General features: G+C 43.6%; 1 protein-coding gene across 1 annotated transcript in view; it reads right to left on the reverse strand.

Annotated features, from left to right (window-relative positions):
* Nucleotides 1-27,301, reverse strand: part of LOC126161515 (globin-1) — a 316,997-nt gene that overhangs the window by 164,798 nt on the left and 124,898 nt on the right. Inside the window, exon 2 of the mRNA XM_049917420.1 lies at nt 16,629-16,716. The gene's annotated coding sequence lies outside the window, so the exon portion shown is untranslated. The remainder of the gene's footprint in view (nt 1-16,628; nt 16,717-27,301) is intronic.

Raw genomic sequence — 27,301 nt, forward strand, 5'->3', positions numbered from 1 at the left:
ACATAGCAGGTGTACCAGTATGAAATGAGCGTTTTTTGTGAAAATGAAACACTAATTTGGAATTGAAAAGTAAAAACATTTTATTCAAAGTACTGACCATTGCTTTCAATACATTTTGATCACTTTTCTGGCAATTTGTGGACACCACGCTAATAGAAATGTTTGTCTTTTGAAGCAAACCAATCAGACACCCAATTTTTGACTTCTTCATAGGAATCGAAGTGTTCCTCGGCCAATGCGTGTCCCATTGCTGAAAATAAATGGTAGTCGGAAGGGGTCAAGTGTGGTGAATACGGCGGGTGGGGTAGCAGCTCCCAGCCAAGTGTTTTGATTGTACCTGAACCAGTTCTGCTTTGTGTGCAGGTGCATTGTCGTGTAAAAAAATTACTTTGCCATGTCTTCTGGCCCATTCTGGTCTTTTTTCGATCAATGCATAGTTCAAATTGATCATTTGTTGTCTGCAGCGATTAGTACTCACAGTTTCACAGGGTGTTAGAAGCTCACGATACACCACACCTTTCTGATCCCACCAAACACAGAGCATTGTCTTCTTGCCGAATCCATCTGGTTTTGCAGTCGATGTTGATGGTTGTCCCGGATTAACCCATGATTTTTCCCGATTAAAATTCTTAAAATAAATCCATTTTTCATTGCCAGTAACAATTCGATGCAAAATTAATTTTCTTTCATGTCTTTGAAGCAAAATTTGACAAATGGGTTTTCGGTTTTCCATCTGTCTTTCATTCAATTCATGTGGCACCCATTTTCCACACTTTTGGATCTTTCCCATAGCTTTCAAACGGTCGGAAATTGTTTGTTGTGTAGCATTTAGCATTGCTGCCATTTGATTCTGACTCAAAGTATCATCTTCATCCAATATTGCTTGAAATTAGGCGTCTTCGAACTTTTTTGGTGGTCTTCCACGTTCTTCATTTCTTACATCAAAATCATTATTTCTGAACCGTTGAAACCATCTTTTGTATGTTGCTTCTGATAGAGCATGATCACCATATGCCTCGACAAGCATTCGATGCGACTCTGCAGCACTTTTTTTCAAATGAAAACAAAAAATTAATGCTTTGCGCAAATCATCACTTTCTGGTACAAAATTCGACATTGTTAACACGATGAAAACATATGATGTTGTTTATTGCTTGACTTGTTGTATACTAAATATCTTTGACACATGTCATACCAACCAAACAGAAAAAATTGAGGCTCGTTCACAACAAACGTTCCCTATCGTCACATTTGTATCTTAACGCTCATTTCATACCGGTACATCTGGTAGTTGTACAGATGTAAAAATTACGTTTATCACGCAATTTACTTCAATTGCTACTGCAATAAATCGCCAGTGCTTTCCACTGAGATCGATTACGAACGAGGGTAAGTCAATTATTATTCGCAAAGTAGTTATAAAAATTTATTGTAATCAAATAGGAAACTGACAAGAACTTCTTTTCCGACATAGTCTCCTTGCGTTTCAATGCACTTGGTCCATCGCTGTACGAGCTTCCTGATGCCCTCATAAAAGAAGGTACTCGGCTGAGCTGCGAGCCAGGAATGCACCGCTTCTTTCACTGCTTCGCCCGAGGCAAATCGACGGACCCTTAACGCCTGTTTGAGCGGACCAGACAAGTTCAAATGGTTCAAATGGCTCTCAGCACTAAGGGATTTAACATCTGAGGTCATCAGTCCCCTAGAACGTAGAACTATTTAAACCTAACTAACCTAAGGACATCACACACATCCATGCCCAAGGCAGGATTCGAACCTGTGACCGTAGGAGTCGCGCGGTTCCGGACTGAAGCGCCTAGAACCGCTCGGTCACCGCGGCCGGCGGACCAAACAAGTGATAGAAGGTGCAAGATCGGGACTATATGGAGGATGATCCAGTACTTCGAATTTGAGTTTCTGGAGCGTTTCAGCAATGTGGGCAGCAGTATGCGGACGGGCATTGTCGTGCAACAACACAACACCTTTTGACAGCAATCCTCGCCGTTTGCTTCGAATTGCAGGCTTTAGCCTGGGCAGTAAGCATCTCACTGTAACGTACACTGTTTATTGTTGTGCCTCTTTCCCCATAATCTTCCTTGTACTAGTAGACCTTGTGCATCCCATAAAACCGTAAGCATCAGTTTTCCTGCGGACGGTTCGGTCTTGAACTTTTTCTCGCACGTCGAATTTGGATGTTTCCATTCCATACTCTGCCGTTTACTCTCCGGCTCGTAATGATACATCCATGTTTCGTCACCAGTAATGATCCTGTCTAAGAAGTTTTCCCCTTCGTTACCATAGCGATCGAAATAGTTTTTGCAGATGTCCAAGCGCGTTTGTTTATGCAACTGTGTGAGTTGTTTTCGGGCCCATCTTGCACAAACTTTATGAAACCAAATTCTGTTGTGAATGACTTTGGAGGCAGAACCCTGACTAATTTGCAGACGATGTGCCACTTCGTCAATAGTTAATCGTCTGTCTAAGAGAATCATTTCACGTGAACGCTCAACGGTTTCTTCATTTTTGGCGGTAACGGTCGTCCGGGTCCTTCACCGTGCGTAACACTTGTGCGACCATTTCGGAATTTTTAATGCATTCGTAGACACTCCGTTGTGGCAAAACACTGTTCCCGTACGGTACCGAAAGTCTTCGACGAATTTCGGCCCCTGATAGCCTTCCGACCACAAAAAAACGGATCATTGAACGTTGCTAGTCTTTGGTGCAAATAGACAGCGGACCAGCCATTATTAAAATCACGTCAGCGATAACGAAACTAACCTAGCATCTTGAAAATTGCAAAGATATAACAACACATAAGCAAAACATGCGTCATCAACGTAAAACGACAGCTCTACCAAAATAAACCAAAATATAACTAAATTGCGGATAATAATTGACTTACTCTCTAGAAGAGTCTTTCCACCTGACGGTTAAGGGTCGAGAAGCACACTGGGTAAAATAAATGTTAACAAGACTCAAATGAATGAATGACATTAGCTAGTAATGGGGATTGATTAAATCAATGGGAAGAATTGAAAATTTGTGCCGGACTGGGGTTCGAACCTGAATCTCCTGATTACTAGGCAGATGCGCTGACCACTACGCCATCCAGATACAGCCGTCACCACAACCGCACGCACTACCGTAGCACGCCTCCCGTCTGGATACGACATCTCAACTTATGCCGCACACATGTAGCGCCCCTGCTCATTAGCCTCTCTAGTCGCGGCTTCTCGCCAGTCCCCGTGAGAGTAAGAGCTTGGTGTACATCAACACTGAAGGGATGGATCATTGGTCGTTATCGCCTTAATTAATTGCATATGTAAAATTAATACAAAACAGTATCGATCGCATAGACATTTGATAAAAATATGACTAGTTTCGGCCTCTAGTACTAGGCGATCTTCAGATAATGCACCATCCGTCTGACGTAGATGACGCTTGGAACAGCTGTGCTGACCCATATGTTCTTTCGGACATGTCCGAAAGAACAAACGTCACATACATAACAAATACACAGAAAATGTTAGCTTTGTGACTGAGGGACAGATTTTATTATCATCTTGGATATGTACTAAATGCAAAATCATGGGAAAATACAATAAATGGAAACGATTTGTCGTTCAGTGATTATGAGTCAGATGACGAGATCAAAGGTCAGTGGTTCGATACCAGCTACTTCTACGATTTTTTTCTTCAGTATATCCATTATGGGTGATGAACTGCAACTGTAATTTAAATTGGTGACTTATTTTGGTATAACTATGCAACAATTCGCTTTTTGAAATTAATAAGATTTATTGTGCCAGTAACCAGTTTTCCAGCTACTCCAGGCTCATCATCAGATGCAGCTGTTGCAGGAACATCATTTTCTGAACCATGCGCAGCTAGATGCTGAGGTCGTGGTGCTGGCGGAAATGGCGGTAATTTATTTATCGGTAAAGAAAAGTTTATGAAACGAAAAGGTTGTTACGTTTTGGGTACTTAGAGCTCACTGCCTCGTGATATCCATGGAAAATCCGTTCCTATTATGTACATTCTCAGGTTATACATACACATATACAGTATTAAGGTGCACTTGCTTTTACACTTATTCACAATCAGTAAACGCTGAATGTAAGTACAAAGAATATGAATGCGATAGATATCACACTTGGCCACATCATGGTTCTTGGCCCGAAATGCTCTGTAGTACAGAATAGATACTTACAGGTATAGATAACAGATGAAAGTGAATCTGGGTAGCTGCAGTCGTGTTACTACTCATATATAGATTGAAAAGTTCCACGAAAGCTAACGAACTAGACTGAAATATTTACCAAGTAATTAAAGAGTGAATGAGGCACTACGATATGTGTCAGAGCTTGTTTCAGTGTGGCCATGATAATATAAGTAGTGAAGAGCAAAACACTTGTGAGTAATATTTCCTCCAGCATCACGATTACAGCGTTTTGTTGCACACAGCCCAGAAAATAACGTTCCTGTAACACCTCCATCTGATGCTGAGCCCGCAGTGGCTCGAAAACTAATTAATGCTACAATAAATCTTATTAATTTCAAAAAGCGACTTGTTGAATATTTATATCTAAATAAATCGTCAATCTAGCATTTCTATGTGAGTTATCATTTCTTCCATCTCAAACTTCATAGATACGAAAACACCAATTAGCACCGTGTTTTGGAGACCACGTTAAACTGTGGTTCCCCTTGCAACCGGCTGGGTAATTTAGCTCAAGGGTCAGAAGCCGGCAACGGCAGTCCACCTCCAAATTTCGGGTAAGTGACGGATCTTACCTTTAATTTAATGCGTTCTTAATTAGTCTCCTGGATACGACATCTTTACAACTTGGATTCAGCATAGACTGTCCAAATTTTTCTCTTGCTTTTAAAATTGTCTCATTATTGGATGATACCTTCGGGTCGTTGTTAGTGTGATCGTTTCTGATTTCCTCCTGGCGATTATACAAATTGCAGACAGTCGAATGTTCAATCGTAATTTTCATGACAAGCCGAACACGGTAAGATCCGGCAAACTGAACCAACTGGGTCTTCTCAACGTTATCCACGTAGGAATGGGAAAATGAGCTATATCGGTAAGGTGTCTGGCAAAACTGACCAGCCTTAACTTCACCGAGTTAAACATGAAGTAATGTCGCTACATAAGAAAACAAAAATGATCTTCAGAATATAAAGAAGCCACGCCATCAATAATAGACTGCTATAATTTAGTGCAAACATTTTTCTGCATGTTTCAAAAAATGGTTCAAATGGCTCTGAGCACTATGGGACTTAACTGCTAAGGTCATCAGTCCCCTAGAACTTAGAACTACTTAAACCTAACTAACCTAAGGACATCACACACATCCATGCCCGAGGCAGGATTCGAACCTGCGACCGTAGCGGTCACGCGGTTCCAGACTGTAGCGCCTTTAACCGCTTGGCCACACCTGCCGGCTCTGCATGCTTCAAATGGCTCTAAGCACTATGGGACTTAACATCTGAGGTCATGAGTCCCCTAGACCTAGAACTACTTAAACCTAACTAACCTAAGGACACCACACACATCCAGGCCCGAGGAAGGACTCGAACCTACGACCGTAGCAGCAGCGCGGTTCCGGACTGAATTTTCTGCATGCATCGGCCGAAGTCCAACAGTTTTTCATTCTTTCGCACACAATGTGCCTCTATCCAAGGAAACAATCATTACGTCGTGCACTGAATTTTGGCTACGGACGTCCGTAACGTTCTCAGCGCCCTTAGTCACAACCATTATACAGATGATGGATAAACTTATGGAAACCCGCGAGAAATGCATCCTTGAATATAAATACAGACGCTAGCCAACAGCAGCGCGGGGTAGCCGTGCGATCTATGGCGTCTTGTCAAGGTTCGCGCGGTTCCCACCGTCGGAGGTTCGAGTCCTCCCTCGGGCATGGGTGTGTGTCTTGTCCATAGTGTAAGTTAGATTAAATAGTGTGCACACCTAGGGACCGATGACCTCAGCAATTTAGTCCCATAGGAACTTACCACGAATACCCAAAAAATATACGAGTACATTGTGTCAATCGTGGTCAAAACAGTGTTCTGTGAATTTATTATGTCTGCGCACAGTGAATTCGCACATTGGCAAATTTTTGGTGCTCCTAACCAAAGCTGACCACTTTTTTGTGTTTCACGACGCATTTCATTGAAGGTTTATGGATGGATTGATGGGATTGGAGGGACCAAACTACCAGGTCCTCGGTCCCACAATCCTTTGTGTGTCACGTCAGAAATAGTGCGCCGAGTGATCGTGACGGACGGTCATTTAACGCCGGCCGAAGTGGCCGAGCGGTTCTAGGCGCTGCAGTCTGGAACCGCGCGACCGCTACGGTCGCAGGTTCGAATCCTGTCTCGTGCATGGATGTGTGTCATGTCCTTAGTTTAGTTAGGTTTAAGTTGTTCTAAGTTCTAGGGGACTGATGACCTCAGAATATAAGTCCCATGGTGCTCACAGCCATTTGAGCCCATTTGGTCATTTAAGAGGACTGTGACGACAAATAAGAGGGCGACAACTGCAAAATTCGCTGCAGAACTGAATGTCGCACTTGCGAACCGACGACCAAAACAACACAAAGGAAGCTTCATATGCAGGAAATTACAGGGCGAGCTGGAATCCCGAAACCACTCATCAGTGATGCAAGTGCCCGTAGCAGTAAAACGTAGTGCCGATGCTATAAGACCTGGTCTATTGAGCAACGGACGAATGTCATTTGGTCGAATGAGTTTGGTTTCACACCGTTTTCAACTCCTGGCCGAGCTTACGTACCAAGAGTGAATCATGGCGGTGATTCGGTGATGATTTGGGCAGCCACGTCGTGGTACTCCATGGACCCCATGGTTACTCTCCAAGGTCGCATTATTTCCAAGGATTATGTGACCATTATGGCTGATCAGCTCCATACCGTGGTACAATATTTATTTCCCATTGGTAATGCTGCATTCCAAGTCGACATGGCCGCCATTCACACAGATCCCATCGAGGACTGGCTTTGTGAGCACGAGGATGATTTGTCGCATCTCTCCTGGCAACCACAGTCATCACATGTTAACATTATTGATCTTTTGTAGCCTTCTTTGGAGAGGATATTGTGTGATCGCTGTCCACCTCCATCATCGTTATCTAATCTTGCGACTGCTTTGGGCCGGCCGGTGTGGCCGAGCGGTTCTAGGCGCTTCAGTCTGCAACCGCGCGACCGCTACGGTCGCAAGTTCGAATCCTGCCTTGGGCATGGATGTGTGTGATGTCCTTAGGTTAGTTAGGTTTAAGTAGTTCTAAGTTCTAGGGGACTGATGATCTCAGATGTTAAATCACGTAGTGCTCAGAGCTTTTTGACTGCTTTGGATGAAAAATGGCGTAAGATCCGTTGAAAACCAAACAGGACCCATATTTATGCATTGCGAGACGACTGAAAGCCGTTTTTAATGCCATCGGTTTCCTGCACAGTGTTAGACCTGGTAATGTACTATTTTTTTCGTGTTTCCTTATTATTGTTTACCCCCTGTATAACACAATCCGTATAATCATATATGCCTCTGTCTTGTGAATAAACCGATATCACGGTTGATTGCTGTCAGGAAACCGATACTCTGGAGAAAAGTCATGAACACTAAGCATTTCGTTACCCCATAGACTGAGAAGACGGTACGTTGAAATCTATAGCAAGCGACACTCAGTACTTTCCTCGTTTCTGTGGAATCTAGAAGACAACTACTAACCAGGAGCTTCATTAACGAATAAATCACAAGGGACGCCTGATATTCAAAGTTACTACAACACTGTTTTGCTCGTGTGATAGCTTTTATCTGTGTCTTAGTACTACTGTCATGAAACAATTTACGAATACGATGCTACCGAACACACCACAGCACAAACATTATAGTGACAAGGAAATGAGATAAGACAGTTTCTGGGAATACGCACGTATACAGGGACGTTCTAGCACTATTATCTATCTCCCCCCTCCCTAACAAGGGAGCCTTTGAGTGCGAGGTCGCAAGTTCAATCTTTAGTAAGGTTCATTTGAAAGTGTTATGTAACAGCTGTGACAAGAAGAATATTAGTTGGTAATGACTCACTTGTGTACATCAGGCGGAACACAGAAAATGAGTGTCCGAAGGTCGACAGATCAACCTTTTATGGGATGTATGTCCACCTTCACAAAAGGGACATAATCGACAATCGAAAAATGTTCAAAACAAATCATTAACTTCCACAATGAACACCGAATGAAAAATGGCCCACCACAGTGATCACAAAGTTTCGCACCATCAAGATCGAAGGTGAACTCCTTGGGAAGTAGAAATCGTACAGGATGTTCAGTTAGGTATCCACTGTTGAAGAATGCGCATATTGGTGTAACGGTGTGATGAGAACTGATGGAATGTGATGACATGCAACCGAATGCGAAATAGTCTGTCGTCGAGTTTGTTGTGAAACTGGCTATCCTTTAAGGAGGAGGAGGAGGAGATTAGTGTTTAACGTCCCGTCGACAACGAGGTCATTAGAGACGGAGCACAAGCTCGGGTGAGGGAAGGATGGGGAAGGAAATCGGCCGTGCCCTTTCAAAGGAACCATCCCGGCATTTGCCTGAAGCGATTTAGGGAAATCACGGAAAACCTAAATCAGGATGGCCGGAGACGGGATTGAACCGTCGTCCTCCCGAATGCGAGTCCAGTGTGCTAACCACTGCGCCACCTCGCTCGGTTATCCTTTAAGGCGTAACTGCAGGTAGTGCGACAAGAATGCGTAACTGCAGCCAGTGCAATAACATGCTTTATAGACACGGAAAAAACAAACATCCAGAGGTTGAATTTGTCCAGTGGGTCCAGCTAGTATGAACTGCAATGTCACAGCACTTTCAGGACGGATATTTTGCTCTAAAGGAGTATATTTTTATGCGCAGACGAGAAATCAAGCAAAGGAAGTTATCTTGACCGGCTATTGGCCAAAAGCACTGCTAATACCATACTTCTAGTTCTCTTACGCCAATTTTCCCACTCTTGCTTCTGTGACGTAAACATTCCCTCCTGCTGTTGGAAGATAACGCACACGGGAAAGAATCGCAAAGGGCAGAACACTTTCTCCCAGAAAATAAATAACTTCCCAGCCAATTTACGATCTAGATTAGTGGTCGGCATAATTGTATACGAATGCGTTAAGACACTGATGTTAGTTGATCTTGATACAACTCTCTTGGTACCTACAATTTCTAGGGTTCCTCTCATTTGCATTTCCTCTTCAAATCCCGAATGGTTGGAGTCGTAAAAAATTCCTTACTGGACGATGGGATAAGTTAGTTTATCTCGTCGACAAATTTTCGGGCCAATTCCCCAGTTTCCTGTGCATCGTCAAGTTGACGCTTCGTTTGAACTCTTACGTCTTCCAGTTCTGTAGCAAAGTTTGAAGTTATGCTACCATCCACTGCTTCTCTTGAAATCACCATAATCTATGTTGCGGACAATTTGATGTGCATAACGTAGTAAGTCACTACCACGCACATCTTGTAAATTGTATCGAGCAGCCTTGAAACGAGCAAACGCCAGTTTTTGCAACAACTGTCCTTTGACCTTCCTTGAATATCCATAGTTTTTCTTGTGCACCATACCGTCATATATCTGCGGACTTATTCAAAATCTGCTCATAATTGGCTTTTACTATGCTGCGGATGATCTTCCATGCACGTAATTATGCTTAGTACCCGCTCCTTGGAAAACGATTGCCCTTTACTCCGTTTCACTGGAGACAGGATTTGTGCCTCCCTGCCCGACAAGGATGATGAACTACATGGCTCGACAGCTGTTGCAGTATCACTTTCACTTGTTAAGCACGAATCGTCATCATTGTACTCCTGATCTACATTGTCCGCACAGTCGAGAGTATAAGACACCACATACACTACTGGCCATTAAAATTGCTACACAAAGAAGAAATGCAGATGATAAACGGGTATTCATTGGACAAATATATTATACCAGAACTGACATGTGATTACATTTTCACGCAATTTGGGTGCATAGATTCTGAGGAATCAGTACCCAGAACAACCGCCTCTGGCCGTAATAACGGCCTTGATACACCTGGGCATTGAGTCAAACAGAGGTTGGATGGTGTGTACAGGTACAGCTGCCCAAGCAACTTCAACACAATACAACAGTTCATCAAGAGTAGTGACTGGTGTATTGCGTCGAGCCAGTTCCTCGGCCACCATTGACCAGACGTTTTCAGTTGGTGAGAGATCTGGAGAATGTGCTGGCCATGGCAGCAGTCGAACATTTTCTGTATCCAGAAAGGCCAGTACAGGACCTGCAACATGCGGTCGTGCATTATCCTGCTGAAGTGTAGGGTTTCGCAGGGATCGAATGAAGGGTAGAGCCACGGGTCGTAACACATCTGAAATGTAACGTCTACTGTCCAAAGTCCCGTCAATGCGAACAAGAGGTGACCGAGACGTGTAACCAATGGCACCCCATACCATCACGCCGGGTGACACGCCAGTATGGCGATGACGAATACACGCTTCCAATGTGCGTTCACCGTGATGTCGCCAAACACGGATGCGACCATCATGATGCTGTAAACAGAACCTGGATTCATCCGAAAAAATGACGTTTTGCCATTCGTGCACCCAGGTTCATCGTTGACTACACATTGTAGGCGCTCCTGTCTGTGATGCAGCGTCAAGGGTAACCGCAGCCATGGTCTCCGAGCTGATTGTCCATGCTGCTGCAAACGTCGTCGAACTGTTCGTGCAGATGGTTATTGTCTTGCAAACGTCCCCATCTGTTGACCCAGGGATCGAGGCGTGGCTGCACGATCCGTTACAGCCATGCGGATAAGATGCCTATCATCTCGACTGCTAGTGATACGAGGCCGTTGGGATCCAGCACGGCGTTCCGTATTACCCTCCTGAACCCACCGATTCCTTATTCTGCTAACAGTCATTGGATCTCGACCAACGCGAGCAGCAATGTCGCGATACGATAAACCGCAATCGCCATGCGCTACAATCCGATCTTTATCAAAGTCGGAAACGTGATGGTACGCATTTCTCCTCCTTACACGAGGCATCACAACAACGTTTCACCAGGCAACGCCGGTCAACTGCTGTTTGTGTATGAGAAATCGGTGGGTAACTTCCCTCATGTCAGCACGTTGTAGGTGTCGCCACCGGCGCCAACCTTGTGTGAATGCTCTGAGAAGCTAATCATTTACATATCACAGCATCTTCCTCCTGTCGCTTAAATTTCGCGCCTGTAGCACGTCATCTTCGTGGTGTTGCAATTTTAATGGCCAGTAGTGTATTTCACTTACTGATATTGCCGAAACGCTAATATTTCATGTGTCACTTCTTTCTCAGTTTGCTAAAGTCATTGTGTTCGTTTGTAACGAATTATCAACCTCGGTAATTGTTGTTGTAGATAAAACGCAATGTTCGCTTTGTTTATCGCTGCCATCGCTCTGCTTTGTATAAAGACCGCTAGCGCTGGAGCACTGTTGTGAGGTTCTCGTCAACTAAGCAGCTCAACTATGCTCCGTAGCCTCACCATTGGATACCGCCAGCCCCGTCCCATGTTGTCATTAGCGGCCAATATTGCGGTTGCATGGTAGATAACATGTGGGGCGTCAAATGCCGTAAACTGTATTGGCCTTTTGCGACCTCGCACTCAAGCGATTCCTTGTAAGAACCTAGACCTGGATGCTGACAATACCGACGGTGACTGAAAAAAGTTGACAGGGAAAATGGTTCTGTTGCACAACCTTCGAAGGCATATGTAATTCAACAGACGCTATACTGTAATCAACAAATAGGAGACGATTTCCACAGGGTGGAGAGGAGCAACCTGATAACGTCAGAGCAAGGTACGGGACGTCGAATCCAAACAAACATAGTCGTAACTGCACTATTGTGGAGCTACCGCTATAAAACGACAGCCTACCAACGTCAGGACAGCGGAAGTGTGTTCATTCAAACTAACATGTCCCAATTACTAGTTAATGTTTTACACAAAAGTTTTTGTGCCACGATAGCACTTTATTTCTTTTAATTACGTGTTTCAGCAGACTGTCATCAGCAGATCAATAACTTAAACAATCAGTCAACGTTTAACGGGAAATAATGCATGATTGTTCCTAGCATACGCTCATACTCGAACTGAGTGTGTGCTTACACTACCTGTATCGAGTACAAGCGCATACTCGAAAGTAGATCGGTTATCGATGTGAACATATGACTATGTAATGATTGTGAGTTTGCTCTTTTTGACAACGTTAACTTCATAAATAAATTAACTGGACTCAGTTATGGAACGTCGACTATGTTATGAAATAGTATGTCTGAGCCTGAAGATCCCAGTCACAAATTGTTGGATTCCATTTCAGCTAAAAGAACCCGATGAAAATTGTCGTCTCACCTTTCAGTGGACTGGGAAAACTACAGGGTGGGCAAAATAAAACTCGCCCAGAAAATATTTCATACTTATTAGGAGATGCAACCTAACTTACGCCCCTAAGGTAAAAAAAGACCACCGAGCGGGGTGGCGCAGTGGTTGGACACTGGACTCGCATTCGGGAGGACGACGGTTCAATCCCGCGTCCGGCCATCCTGATTTAGGTTTTCCGTGAGTTCCCTAAATCGCTCTAGGCAAATGCCGGGATGGTTCCTTTGAAAGGGCACGGCCGACTTCCTTCCTTGTCCTTCCCTAATCCGATGAGACCGATGACCTCGCTGTCTGGTCTCCTTCCCCAAAACAACCCAAACCAAAAACGACCCACCACGAAGGAATTATCCGAATGGGACCGAAATCGGTAGATGTGATTTACGTGTACAGACAAAAAAGTGATTGAAGTTTCAGAAGAATTGGATGATCTATTCAAGAGAAACAACTTCACAAAATGAGGAAGTCTACGACGCGTTGGTCCATCTCTGGCCCTTTAGAAAGCACTTATTCGATTTGGCATTGATTGACAAAGTCGCTGGATGTCCTCCTGAGGGATACCACGCCAAATTCTGTTCAATTGGCGCGTTGGATCGTCAAATCCAGAGCTGGTTGGAGAGCTCAACCCACAATGCTCCAAAAGTTCTCAGTTGGAAAGAGATGTGGTGAGATTGCTGGAAAAGCACGGAGACAAGCAGTAGAAACACTTCTCTGTGCGCAGGTACATTATCTTGTTGAAATGTAATCCAAGGTTGGCTTACCATGAAGGGCAACAAAACGGGGCGTAGGATATCTTCAACGTACCACTGTGTCGCGAGGGTGCCGCGTTTGATAACCAAAGGAGTCCTGCTATGAGATATAATGGCACCACAGACCTTCACATCTAGTTAACAGACCGTATGGCGACTGACAGGTTGGTTTCCCACCGCTGCCCGGGGCTTCTCCAGACACGGCATCGCTGATCATTGGGGCCCAGTTCGAAGGGGGCCTCATCACAGAAGACAGTCCTACTCCATTCAGTGAGATTCCAGGGCCGGATGACTAGAGAAGATGTCCTGGTCCTTGCTTAATTTGTGAAGCCGTTTCTCTTGAATAAATCATCCAATTCTTCTGAAACTTCAGTCATTTTTGTCCGTGCGTGTACATCGCACCTACCGATTTCCGTCTCATTCGGATAATTCCTTGATGGTGCGTTGTTTTTCTTGCGTCTTAGAGTGTACTTTGTGGGCCAGTTTTATTTTGATCTACTTATACTTAGTGCGAATACAGCAGGTCAGTAGATTTTACAGAACTTTGTGATTTTTGCCGACACCTTTAGATCTAACTGCGACCCCTATATGTATTTATATCAGTATAAATATCATTATTGTAGAGAAAGTAGTTATATTTGCAGGGATAAGGTCATAACATTTAAAATAAAATTGGAGTATTGCGTTTCAAACAAAGGTTTTTACCATCAACGTGTACTGCCAGTAGAGAAATTCCGTTTGGAAATTGCCAAGAGAGTCATATAAACATACAGAGGATCACAGAACAGACTAGAGTGAAAATTAGAAAGGAAGTGCCGACCGCGATGGCCTAGCGGTTCTAGGCGGTAAAGTCTGGAACCGCGCGACCGCTACGGTCGCAGGTTCGAATCCTGCCTCGGGCATGGATGTGTGCGATGTCCTTAGGTTTGTTAGGTTTAAGTAGTTCTGAGTTCTAGGGGACTGATGACCTCAGAAGTTAAGTCCCATAGCGCTCAGAGCCATTTGACCCATTTGAGAATGGAAGTGGTCGGGAAAAGTTGCCAGGGGAATGAATAGTAGGTGGAGCGTAGAAGGTGTTGCAGAATTGAATAGGAGGAAAAAAAAGACGCTTTACAGAAGTGAATAGATGACGCAAGAAGAAATGCGGGATGAATATGGATGTGTATGGCATAGATAGGTCTGGCGGACGCCTTCATCCATCACTGACTGCCAAACGGCATATGACGGCGACGATGATGATGATGTCAATGACGAATTACTGAGCTTCCGCTGACTATGACTTTCTTGTTTAACTCTTCTTTTGGAAGGGATTGTAAGTAGCTTGTGGTGAAGCAACTCTTGTCATAGGTGCTGTTTGCAAAGATGGTCGCAGGCTTTTCGCTCTGACTAAGAAACAGCTTCCAAAAAATATAGCAGACGGTTCCTTTACACTGAAAGCTGTTTGTATGAATCCCAACAGTTGCTCAGCCAATGTGGCACAAAATAAGTAAGCTGTCGACTATGTCCTACACCTTGAAAGTGACTTGCTGCCTGCTGGAAGGTGAAAGAGACATCTTCGCAACCCATGAAATTTTCTGGCCGTAGTTCTCCAAGGCAATGTGACCTGCCAAGTGTTGCAGAACATTCTCTGGGAGTTGTCGTGAGGTAGCAGCATCGTTCTTTCTCTCTCTCTCTCTCTCTCTCTCTGACCCTGCGCTTTCATGATTGGGCAAAATTTATTTTATTTTAAATCTGTGGACGTGTGCCCTTCCTGTCGCCACAGTCGTCAAGTTAATATAAGGGAGAAAAGTGACGTGCGCCATCTATATGTGAATCGTGTAAACTTTGTTCTGTGCGTTATCGCTAAGAATAACATGTTTTCTTATGCAGAGTTTGAGAAGTAGCCCAGCATTTGCCTAAACCAGCGTGGAAAACCATCTTCATGTCACACTCATGTTTTTCCAGTGTAACTGACTAGCAACGGTTAATTCGCCGGTGTTGGAATATACATCTTATTTTATCCGCCATTTTGCGACTGCTAGTTGTGCCGAATATTATCCTTAGGGAAAAATGATTCCGTAGTATCCCAAGCTTGTTTTTCAATTACATCTACATCTAAGTATTCTTCTACATGACTGCTGTGTAATTCACAGTGCCTGGCAAAGGTTTCATCGAACCACCTTCGGGCTATTTCTCTATCGTTCCACTCACGAACGGCGCGTAGGAGAAAGGAAAACTTACATCTCTCCCTACGAACTCTAATTTCTCTTATTTCAGTACGATTATTCTTTCCCCCTAAGCAGGTTGGCGTCAGTAAAAATTTTCTCATTCTGAGGAGAAAACTGGTGTTTGAAATTTCGTGAAAAAATCTCTCCGAAAGGAAAAACGGCTTTGTTTAAAACACGGCCACACTAACTCGCTTATCCTATCCGCGACACTATCTCTCCCCTATTTCGCGATAATACAATCCGAACTGCCCTTCTTTCGACTTTTCCAATGTCCTCCGTTAATTTTTCTTTTCATGTTTCATCGCACAAGTGGCAAAACAGATTTGATTTAAGAGTCTGTGACCATTTTTGTGCGCTTGATTCCAATATACATCCAGACTGCATCTTAGTTAAACACATTTACATAACGTCTTTTGGCACGCAGCCATAATCAGACGCAAATCCAAATCAGCACTGAACACCTAGTTTCAAGTCAGAACGGTACCATTCGTGTCACAAACGAGCGATATTAATTGGTATAAAAGTCTAACTGTTTTAGTTCGTGAGCGAGAGAGAGGGAATTCAATTAGTCACTTCGATGTCCCATACACGGAATATTACACTTGTTGGCCATCGGGCAAAAGCGTGAAAGACATGTTAACTGATACGTCACTGCTTGAAAGTTGACAATCCAGTAATTATTTTCCATTATATTTGATGCTCTTCATCCGGCCGGGTAGCAGTGTGCGTTAGCACGCCGCTTCCGGGTCGGGGAGTTGCGCCGGTTCCGGATCGATCGTGCCCGGCGAATGAACGACAAGGGTCGGTGTGCCGGCAAGCCTGGATGTGGTTTTCAGGCGGTTTTCCACATTCCACTATGTGAATATTGGTCTGGTACCCAAGTCTCACCTCATTTACGCGTTTCGCAGACATTTAGAAAACTTTCGCTCACTTGCACACGAACAACACTACATGCAAGCATTCCATCCCAGGAAGTCATAGGAAGGGCGTCCGGCCACCCCTTAAACCATGCAAAATCCGTATATAACCATGCCGACCCTGCGCTGACGTGGGACAAAGCAAATAAAGACGTTTGTTGCTCTTCGCTGTGAGTGTAAATGTAGACGCAGAAGATTACAACAACTGAACTACTTTTTATTAGGCATAAATGACAAACGTTCCACTTGAGCGCATAGCTTAAACTTTCCTTACTTACCAGGTTCGTGAAGTCTTTGTGACGAAAGATAAGTAGCGGCGATAAACGAAATGTTCTCGAGGAGAACTTGGGCTGAACCACTGGGAATCTGAAACGAAAATAACTTCGTGAAAACGTTTATAATTACAGGCACTACATAAAAGGGTGACTGAAAACAAAATTTAAGAAGTAGAACATCGGGTGTCAATTAAAGACAATGTTCTTTGTTTCTACGAATCTGGAAGAGGTACAATAACAGGATAATTTGGCACTGTTTTAAAAATAGAAAGGTCTATTAAAATCATTATTTTAAGTGCCACAAAGTTTCAATAGTATCTCTCGTCCGGCAGTTCTCAAAGAATTACTACGTGACTCAGTCTGGTACTTTTAAACAGGAGCTGTGCTCCCTGTACTCCCACCATCCCAGTCGCAACTATTCTCTGATTCTTCTGGCAGAGCATCCAAATTCTGACAGATTCTTTCACTTGGTGCTCACTGTATGCAAGACGAAATTAAAGCAGGATCACTACTTACACTTTCTTGGGCACTTCTTTAGTTACATAAAAACGTCTGAAAAACACGGAGACTGATGACCACAGCAGTTAAGTCACATAGTGCTCAGAGCCACTTGAACCAAAAACACGGAGGTCACTAGCGATAGAACAATTTCTCAGTTCGAGAAAACTGAAAATGTAACCAGCTATGTCTTACGAAAGCATCCTGCCACCCGTCTAAAGTAATGTAGAAAGACAAAAAAATTTAAATTTTCGACCTGGAAATTTGAAACTGGCGCCCTCTGCTACGAAGGAAGTAAGGTTTAGACATTGATTTGAGAGGGAGTATTTGTTCTGTTTAAGGAGAATAAAGGATGAAATTGCCCTTTTTTGAAACAATCATGTAAGCATTCTTCTGGAACGATCTAGGAAACCAAGTAAATCACAGATCTAGATGACTGGGTGAGTATTTGGACTTCTGCTGCGTGAACGGTCGAGAAAGTATGCAAATACATGTGTCTGCTTGCTAGTAGGTCAATTTTCATGCAACGTAGGCTATTCTATACCAAGGGACTGACTGCTCGTTTGCTTGACGTGTATTTAAAGCTTTAGCCATTATTATAGTTCGTTCGGAGAGTGCACTGTCTCACAAATGGAAGAGACTCGCCTATTAGTGTCCGCCCCGACCTATTAGTGTCCGCTCGAGAAATGACTGCCTGCAGCAGCGGGCTTCTGTGTGGCGAACAATGAATACGGGCTGGAGCAGCAGTTCGCCTCAGGTGCATAACTCAGACCTGTGACCTCACGTGACAGCGCGCTAACCTCGCGACCCCAGTACGGTGCTCGCAGTCAGCTGTCTGTCGCAGCTGGCTCTAGACGATAAATGAGCCAGGCACGCCGTTGTAGCTGTACGGCGTGTAGTACTAGATATTGTTGCCATTGCATGTCTATACATGTTACTAAATTAAACCGAAGAACAGTAACTGCTAAATGACAATTGTAGAAGCCACACATCGCTAGCGTCGACAGATGCACAGCGAGTCTCTTCTAATAGTCATCAAGCGCATTTTTCTAGTATTTCGGCAGATATTTGCTATTTCATTTTTTTTGCTACGTGTAGCTGGAGTCAGCGCAAGCTTTTACACAAGGTCCAACTTCGACGGAAAGCGTCGGTTTGTTTTTAAAGTGGAACTTCACGTACCCATTCGACAGAGCAATATGTATTACACTACTGGCCATTAAAATTGCTACACCACGAAGATGACATGCTACAGACGCGAAATTTAACCGACAGGAAGAAGATGCTGTGATATGCAAATGATTAGCTTCTCAGAGCATTCACACAAGGTTGGCACCGGTGGCGACACCTACAACGTCCTGACATGAGGAAAGTTTCCAACCGACCAATTGACCGGCGTTGCCTGGTGAAACGTTGTTGTGATGCCTCCTGTAAGGAGGAGAAATGCGTACCATCACGTTTCCGACTTTGATAAATGTCGGATTGTAGCCTATCGCGAGTGCGGTTTATCTTATCGCGACATAGCTGCTCGCGTTGGTCGAGATCCAATGACTGTTAGCAGAATAAGGAATCGGTGGGTTCAGGAGGGTAATACGGAACGCCGTGCTGGATCCCAACGGCCTCGTATCACTAGCAGTCGAGATGATAGGCATCTTATCCGCATGGCTGTAACGGATCGTGCAGCCACGTCTCGATCCCAGAGTCAACAGATGGGGACGTTTGCAAGGCAACAATCATCTGCACGAACAGTTCGATGACGTTTGCAGCAGCATGGACTATCAGCTCGGAGACCATGGTTGCGGTTAGCCTTCACGCTGCATCACAGACAAGAGCGCCTGCGATGGTGTACTCAACGACGGACGTGGGTGCACGGATGGCAAAACGTCATTTTTTCGGATGAATCCAGGTTCTGTTTACAGCATCATTATGGTCGCATCCGTGTTTGGCGACATCGCGCAGAACGCACATTGGAAGCGTGTATTCGTCATCGCCATACTGGCGTATCACCCGGCGTGATGATATGGGGTGCCATTCGTTACACGTCTCGGACTGACGGCACTTCGAACAGTGGACGTTACATTTCAGGTGTGTTACGACCCGTGGCTCTCCCCTTCATTCGATCCCTGCGAAACCCTACATTTCAGCAGTATAATGCACGACCGCATGTTGCACGTCCTGTACGGGCCTTTCTGGATACAGAAAATTTTCGGCTGCTGCCCTGGCCAGCACATTCTCCAGATTTCTCACCAACTGAAAACGTCTGGTCAATGGTGGCCGAGCAACTGGGTCGTCACAACACGCCAGTCACTACCCTTGATGAACTGTGGTATCGTGTTGAAGCTGCATGGGCAGCTGTACCTGTACACGCCATCCAAGCTCTGTTCGACTCAATGCCCAGGCGTATCAAGGCCGTTATTGCGGCCAGAGGTGGTTGTTCTGGGTACTGATTTCTCAGGATCTATGCACCCAAATTGCGTAAAATGTAATCACATGTCAGTTCTAGTATAATATATTTGTCCAATGAATACCCGTTTATCATCTGCATTCCTTCTTGGTGTAGCAATTTTAATGGCCAGTAGTCCAGTATTTCGGCCGATATTTGCAATTTCATTTTTTATGGTACTTCTAGCTGGGGTCAGCGCAAACAAATCCTGGTTACCATGTCTTTTACACAAGGGCCAACTTCGATGGAAAGCGTCGGTTTGTTTTGAAAGTGGAATTTCACGTCATTCGACAGAGCAATATGTATTAATAGGGACGGAAAAACACGAAGAGTACTCAATACTTTAGCAGCGGCAGCATCGCCCTGGTCCGCGTTGACTACTACAGCCAGGAAAAAGCGCTGCTCAGCCGCTGCTGGAGTACTCATTATTCATCGCGTATTACTGTCCTGTTAATACATATCGACAAGACGAATGACGCGCTAGATTAATATGGATCCGCCCTATCGAACGGGCATGTAAAATCGCGATTTAAAGATCATTCTGTTTGTAACTGCAAACTAACCGACGTTTTCCGTCCACGCTGTGTGTCGTATGAAAGATGTGATGAGCGGGATTTGTCTGGGCCGCCTCCAGCTACACGTTGCAAAAACTAATTTGCGAATACCTCGCGAAACGCTAGAGAGAGAATGTGTTTGACGACTCCTAGGAGAGGCACCCTATACAAGTAATCTAGCGAATGACATTCATCGACAACAATCAGTTACCAAGAGAGCAATCACGCTTTTAAACACACAAGAAAAAGAAACATTAAACGTCTACACAATCGGGGAAAAACAATGGAAAGAACATTATAAAAAGTTGTAGCACGACCGAAACTTAGCGTAACAAACACAACAGTGTGGTGGCGAAAAAGCAGTAGATACACTAACATTAGCACAATTAGACGTTTTAAAAACAATAGAAATCAGAAAGGCAGCCGATATAGATGGCATTATCAGCTGGGTGTTAAAATACGGCACAATTTTCCTCAAATAAGATTTTTACAGTTACTAAATTTATGCCGGTAGAAAGCGAGAATATCGGAAATCTGATGAACAGCTGTTACGTACTCAGTTTTTAAGAAAGGAGAACGAAAGGATTGTACTAATTGTAGGAGAAGATGCGTTTTGATAAATAAAAGAATTTATTAATGACACACACACAGAGCTTTTATTGACTACGTCAAGGCGTTTGACTAATGATCAGTATTACAAAAGAAGCTTATACAATGAAACCAAATAAAAATGGAAAAATAAGTAAGAACGGTACTATAACTAACCAAGGAGTTAAGCAAAGTTGCAGTTTTTCTCCAAGTTAAATATAAATGAGATGATTAAAAAGTGGAATGCGGGAATAAAAACAACAAAGGAGTGTCCATTACATAAAAACATTGACGCGTGCTGACGATGAGACTTTGAATGCCACATCAAAAGAAGAATTACAAAGAAGTATTTTTAAATTAAACCAAATTGGTCAGTCTGGAACCGCGCGACCGTTACGGTCGCAGGTTCGAATCCTGGCTCGGGCTTGTATGTGTGTGATGTCCTTAGGTTAGTTAGGTTTAAGTAGTAAGTTCTAGAGGACTGATGACCTCAGATGTTAAGTCCCATAGTGCTCAGAACCATTTGAACCAAATTGGTCAAAATTATGGTTTCAAGTTATCTATACTCTCAGGTGACAAATGTCATAAGATACCTGCTAATATCACGTTGGACCTTTTTTTGCTCGGCATAGTGCGAAGTGGCATGGACTCAAGTCGTTTTAAGGCCCCAGCATGAATTCTGAGCCATATTGCCTCTATAGCCATCCATAATTGCGAAAGTGTTCACGGTGTAGGATTTTGCTCACGAATCGACCTCTCGGTTATGTCGCGTAAATGTTCGATGGAATTCATGTCGCTAGAATTGTCCAGAATGTTTTTCAAACCAATCGCTAACACTTGCGGCTCGGTGACTTGTCGCATTGTCATCCACAAAAATTCCTTCGTTGTTGTGAACATGAAGTCCATGAGAGGCTGCACATGGTCTCCAGTAACCAAACAGAACCATTTACAATGATCGGTTCGGTTGGACCAGAGGACCCAGTCCATTCCATGTAAACACAGCCCACACAATCATAGAGCCACCAACTTGCACAGCGCCTTCTCAACAACTTGGGTCCATGGCTTCGTTGGGCTGCATCAAACTCGAACCCTACCATCAATTCGACCAACTGCATTCGGGACTCATCCGCACAGGCCACAGTTTTTCAGTCGTCCAGGTTCAAATGGCTCTGAGCACTATGGGACTTAACTTTTAAGGTCATCAGTCCCCTAGAACTCAGAACTACTTAAACCTAACTAACCTAAGGACATCACACACATCCATGCCCGAGGCAGGATTTGAACCTGCGACCGTAGCAGTCAGTCGTCCAGGGTCCAACCGATACGGTCACGAATCCAGAAGAGGCGCTGCAGGCGATGTCGTGCCGTTAACGAAGGCACTCGCTTCGGTCGTCTACTGCCATAGCCCACTAATGGCAAATTTTGCCGCACTGTCCTTACGTCCTTACGGATACTTTCGTCGTACGTCCCTCATTGATTTCTACGATTATTTCACGCAGTGTTGCTTGTCTGTAAACACTGGCGACCTTACGCAAACGCCGCTGCTCTCGGTCGTTAAGTGAAGGCCATCTGCCACTACGCTGCCCGTGGTGAGAGGTAATGCCTGAAATTTGGTATTTTCGGCACACTCTTGACGATGCGGAACTCAGAATATTGAATTTCCTAGCGCTTTCCGAAGTGGAATGTTCCTTGCATGTAGCTCCAACTACCATTCCACGTTCAGAGTCTGTTAATTCTCGTCGTGCGGCCGTAATCGCGGTGGAAATCTTTTCACATGCATCACCTAAGTACAAACATATGACAGCTCCGCCGTGCACTGCCCTTTTATACCTCGTGTACGCCATACTACCGCAATCTGTATGCGCGCATATCGCTCTCCCGTAAGTTTTGCCACCTCAGTGTATATACATTGCGTATACAAATATTTTACGACTCACCCGCCGATCGCACGTTAAATGATAATGATAAAAATAATAATTCAAATAACAAAATACTATACATTTCATGTGATGTTAACGTGTGTGTTGTTTTGCCTTTCTTTCAATGCAGTGGTTTTTTATGGTGTCTAGGTATTGTGACTCTTTCATCACGCAGAGGTTCACGCATTCTGAACGACGTGTTTGTGTGAATTTCTGCGCGATGTAGGTGGCACGAGACGCTGAGAAAAAAATTGACAGCTGGGACAGATGGATAACAAGACACATATCCAGTACTTATGAAAAATCTCACACCACTAGAAAACGGGAACAAATTCCTGAAACGTATCGTGCTACGCTTGAAAAAAAAAAGGTTGATTGGCGCATTTCTTTATTACTTACATAATTACTGACACAGTTAGAGTCCTTCCCAAAAGATAATTATTCATGGAAGAAATTAACATATAATAATATTAATAATTGCCCGCGAAAGGCAAAGGTCCCGAGTTCGAGTCTCGGTCGGGCACACAGTTTTAATCTGCCAGGAAGTTTCATATCAGCGCACACTCCGCTGCAGAGTGAAAATCTCATTCTGAATATTAATAATAATAAGTACCACATTTTAAGTACCTGGGAGAAATCATCCAGCCATCAGGGATCAATCCAAAGGCCAATGAGGAAAGAATAAAAAACCTACAGAAAGCATATAAACTCACGTGGAACTATTATAACAAAAAGTCCATATCCATTAACGCAAAATTGAGGCACTACAACACTGTCGTACTTCCGGAGGCACTGTATGCATCTGAAACAACACAAATAGGTGGGCAAACTAAAATCAAAGAAATAGAGAAACAAGAAAGGAAAATTCTCAGGAAAATTTTTGGCCCGATACAAGAGCATGGAATCTGGAAGAAGAGACCAACATCAGAATTATATAAATGCACAGACATGATTACGGATACAATAAGGAAAAGAAGAATGCAGTTCTACAGACATATCCACAGGATGAATGAAATCAGAATTTCAAAGCGAATTCTTAAAGTCATCAATTCAGGCAGGGGAAAAACAAAATGGATAAAAGAAGTTGAAGAGGACTTCAGACAAGCACACATAACAGTAAACGATGCAGAAAATATAACTGAATTCAGGAACATCATCAAAAAACATAAATTTGACACCACAACACAGAGAAGACCAGGATGCAAATGGACAGCGGAGCGAAAGAAACAACACAGTGAAGAAATGAAGAAAATTTGGGCTCAAAAAAACATAAACAATCATCATAAAGGAATTCAAGTCCAAACGCTCTCTTTAAATGGGAATAATCGAAAATAATACTAATAATAGTCATCAGGGCCAGAGATGTGAAGAAAGATTTGCTATGAAATACTATTCAAGAATCGTAAATGTCAGAAAAAAATATTAAAGGCAGGTGAATCAATAAAATAGAAGCATTATGGACGGAAGAAGGAGAAGGCACGCATTAGCAAATCTCAACCCGTTCTAAGCAGTGGGAAAATCAAAAATGGTTCAAATGGCTCTGAGCACTATGGGACTTAACATCTGAGGTCACCAGTCCCCTAGAACTTAGAACTACTTAAACCTAACTAACCTAAGGACATCACACACATCCAAGCCCCAGGCAGGATTCGAACCTGCGACCGTAGCAGTCGCGCGGTTCCAGACTGAAGCGCCTAGAACCGCTCGGCCACAACGGCCGGCTGAGCAGTAGGAGATTTTTTAACTGTTCTGTTACCTCGACCACCTAATTCGCGAGACCCACTGGAGAGTATTATGGTCTACAAACGACGCTAATGCAAAATGAGAAGAAGGCGATCATGACATTCATGAGGCCTATTCGAAAATCAAATCTACAAAAAATTAAATACCAGTTTCAGACCACGACTAAGAGAAATCATTCGTCTCGTTCCAAAAACGAAAGACAGCCGAATTGGTGCTACCAACTGTGAACAGCGATTACACATCTGCTTTTTTGATAATTGTGGTTGCTTTCTTTATTGCAGCTTGTACGTTTTACAAACTGCGTGAATAAATGACACCAACCAAAATATACTATAGAAAGCTGTGCCTCTTTAACCACATTCCCGAATCTTTCATCACTGGCCTACAGAAAACCACTCTACGACCTTATAGCCAATAACAAAAGCTATCCGCCTGCACGAAAGCAATCTCAGGAAGTATCGATTTGCCTATAAATGTCGACAAGGGCGATAACCATTTTTACACGCGCTCGCACAGATACACGTGCTGGAGGATGCACGTCGTAAGCTTTCCAGTACGGTGTCATCGCAAGGGCTTCCATGTTATACGGACTCTGTCCAGCGCATGCTCTCATACCATCACACAAGTTCCCTTATTCCAGACGATATCCCATTCGCTTAAGACTCCTTGATTTTACTATTGTTAAATGATTCTTTAATCGTTACTTGAAACGTATATAAGGAACTTCTCTCGTGGGAATGCCAGTGAATCGACATATTAAATGACAGCGTAGCTACAATCTGCGACACCGCACTATGTACTACATCGGGGGCGAAGTGGACGCTGTACATTCTTAGGACCATTAGACAGCACATAAAGTAATTATAAGGCATTTTTAGATGCCTGTTTTGCAGCCCCAAAGCATTGCGTTCTTTCTTTGGCTCTCTGCCTTCTCTCCTCTTTCCACTCGATAATCTGCATCTGTTTATCGTGGAAGCCTTTAAAGGTGTCGATCAGTGATCTGTACTTTGATGGGTTAGAATTGTCTCCCTGATGCAATCCAATGCTCTGGAGCCCCTTCCTTACTGCCTTGGGCCACTTATCATAACTTCAGGTCTGTTGTTCAGTACATTAAAAATTTGCTTCGGGTCGCATCTGTCCCGCACAGATGTACGTAGATGTTTGGTCGTCGTTTCCTTATTGACTTCATCTCTTGTTCATTACTCCTATGTCACTCTCCTCTTCCTCGTAGTCTATATTGTCCGACTGTTATTTTTTTATTTTGTTTGAATCATCAGTCTTCTGACTAGTTTGATTCTGCCCGCCAAGAATTCCTCTCCTGTGTCACTCTTCATCTCAGAGTAGCACTTTCAACCTACGTCCTCAATTATTTGCTGGATGTATTCCAATCTCTGTCTTCCTCTACAGTTTCTACTCTCTGCAACTCCCTGTAGTACCATTGAAGTTGTTCCCTGATATCTTAACAGATAACCCATCATTCTGTCCCTTCTCCTTGTCACTGTTTTCCACATTTCCTTTACTCTCCGATTCTGCGCACAACTTCGTCATTCCTTGCCTTATCAGCACAGCTGATTTTCAACATTCGTTTGTAGCACCACAACTCAAATACTTCGATTCTCTTCTGTTCCGATTTTCCCTCAGTCCATGTTTCACTAGCATACTTGTATCATAGTACAGTTATTTTCCAAAGTATTTTTCGCTCAAACTTCTGGGTTTTCTCATCTCAGCATTTCCTGCCCTCCTGGGGCGCTCACTTGCGTACAGACCTTCGGGTTTGATCACTATGTTATAGTGCCTGAGTTTAGCTTTTATTTAGATTTCCTTTGTCCTGTTTGGAACATGCGACCTACGAAAAGCAGCCACCATCTTCTCTCTTCCGCTTTCGTTGGCCTTCTTTCACTAGTTTTCATCTGTACTGTTGTACCAAGCTATCTCAAACTGTCCACTCTTTTAGTTTTACCGCAGTCTGTTTTAGGTGATAAGGTAATATTCTTCTGTTGTTTATGTGCTTTGTTTTCTCCAAAGAAATAAGTAGGCCAGCTTTCTTTGCTTATCCATTCAGCGTGATGATTCTGTTCCACAGCAGTCTCTTGTATTCCTTGACTGGATCCCAGGTCATTGGCGAATGAAAGGCAGTTGACCCTTCAGTAGGGCTTTCCCGGCTAATTCCTTTTCCCATTCTCGGATGATCTTCTCTAACATGCAGTTGAAGATAAAAACCAGTTTCAGCTAAAAACTCTTTGAAGATTTCTGTCATGTAACTTACTTTTCAATGTGTCCGTGTTACAATTTGCTTGATAATTCCTAATGTTTTTGAGCCCACTCCAAATTCTGTTAATATGTCAAACAGTACTCGAACGAATAGTAGCTCAAGTCGACGAAGACCAATACTAGGTCCTCAGAGCTGCGTGTTACAAAAAGTATCAAATATTTCACGACTTTAAGTCTACGGGGCTCTTCTGTAGTCTTTCCAAACATCTTCTGCCGATGTTGCGACAGACGTTCGTTGTCCATTCGAAGGAAGTGTTTGACCCATATTGGCTTGTATTCTTCGATTCTAGTACTGAGAAGATACTGAATTCGCTTCTTATGTCTTCATATTGGATGGAATCTAATTTGCTACCACCTTTGATGCAGAAACTTCTCCTCTGTCGCTTGAATTCGGATGCTGTCTTTGGCATTCGGGACCCATATTTCGCAGCTATACTTAAACGCTGGGACTTCCAATATATTGTAAAATTTCATTTGCCAGTTCATGTGACAGGTTTTAGACACTGCTATAAACTATTACACAAAAAGAAAAAAAAGGTTAGCCCTGTGCATGTGTGATAATCTATATCTACATACACATCCATGTTGTACAAATCACTGTGAAGTGGGTGGCAAGGGAATTCCCACTGCACCAGCTATTAGGGCTGCTTCCCTTTCCAATCA

Source organism: Schistocerca cancellata, chromosome 2, assembly GCF_023864275.1.
Source record: "Schistocerca cancellata isolate TAMUIC-IGC-003103 chromosome 2, iqSchCanc2.1, whole genome shotgun sequence".
Lineage (NCBI taxonomy): Eukaryota > Metazoa > Arthropoda > Insecta > Orthoptera > Acrididae > Schistocerca > Schistocerca cancellata.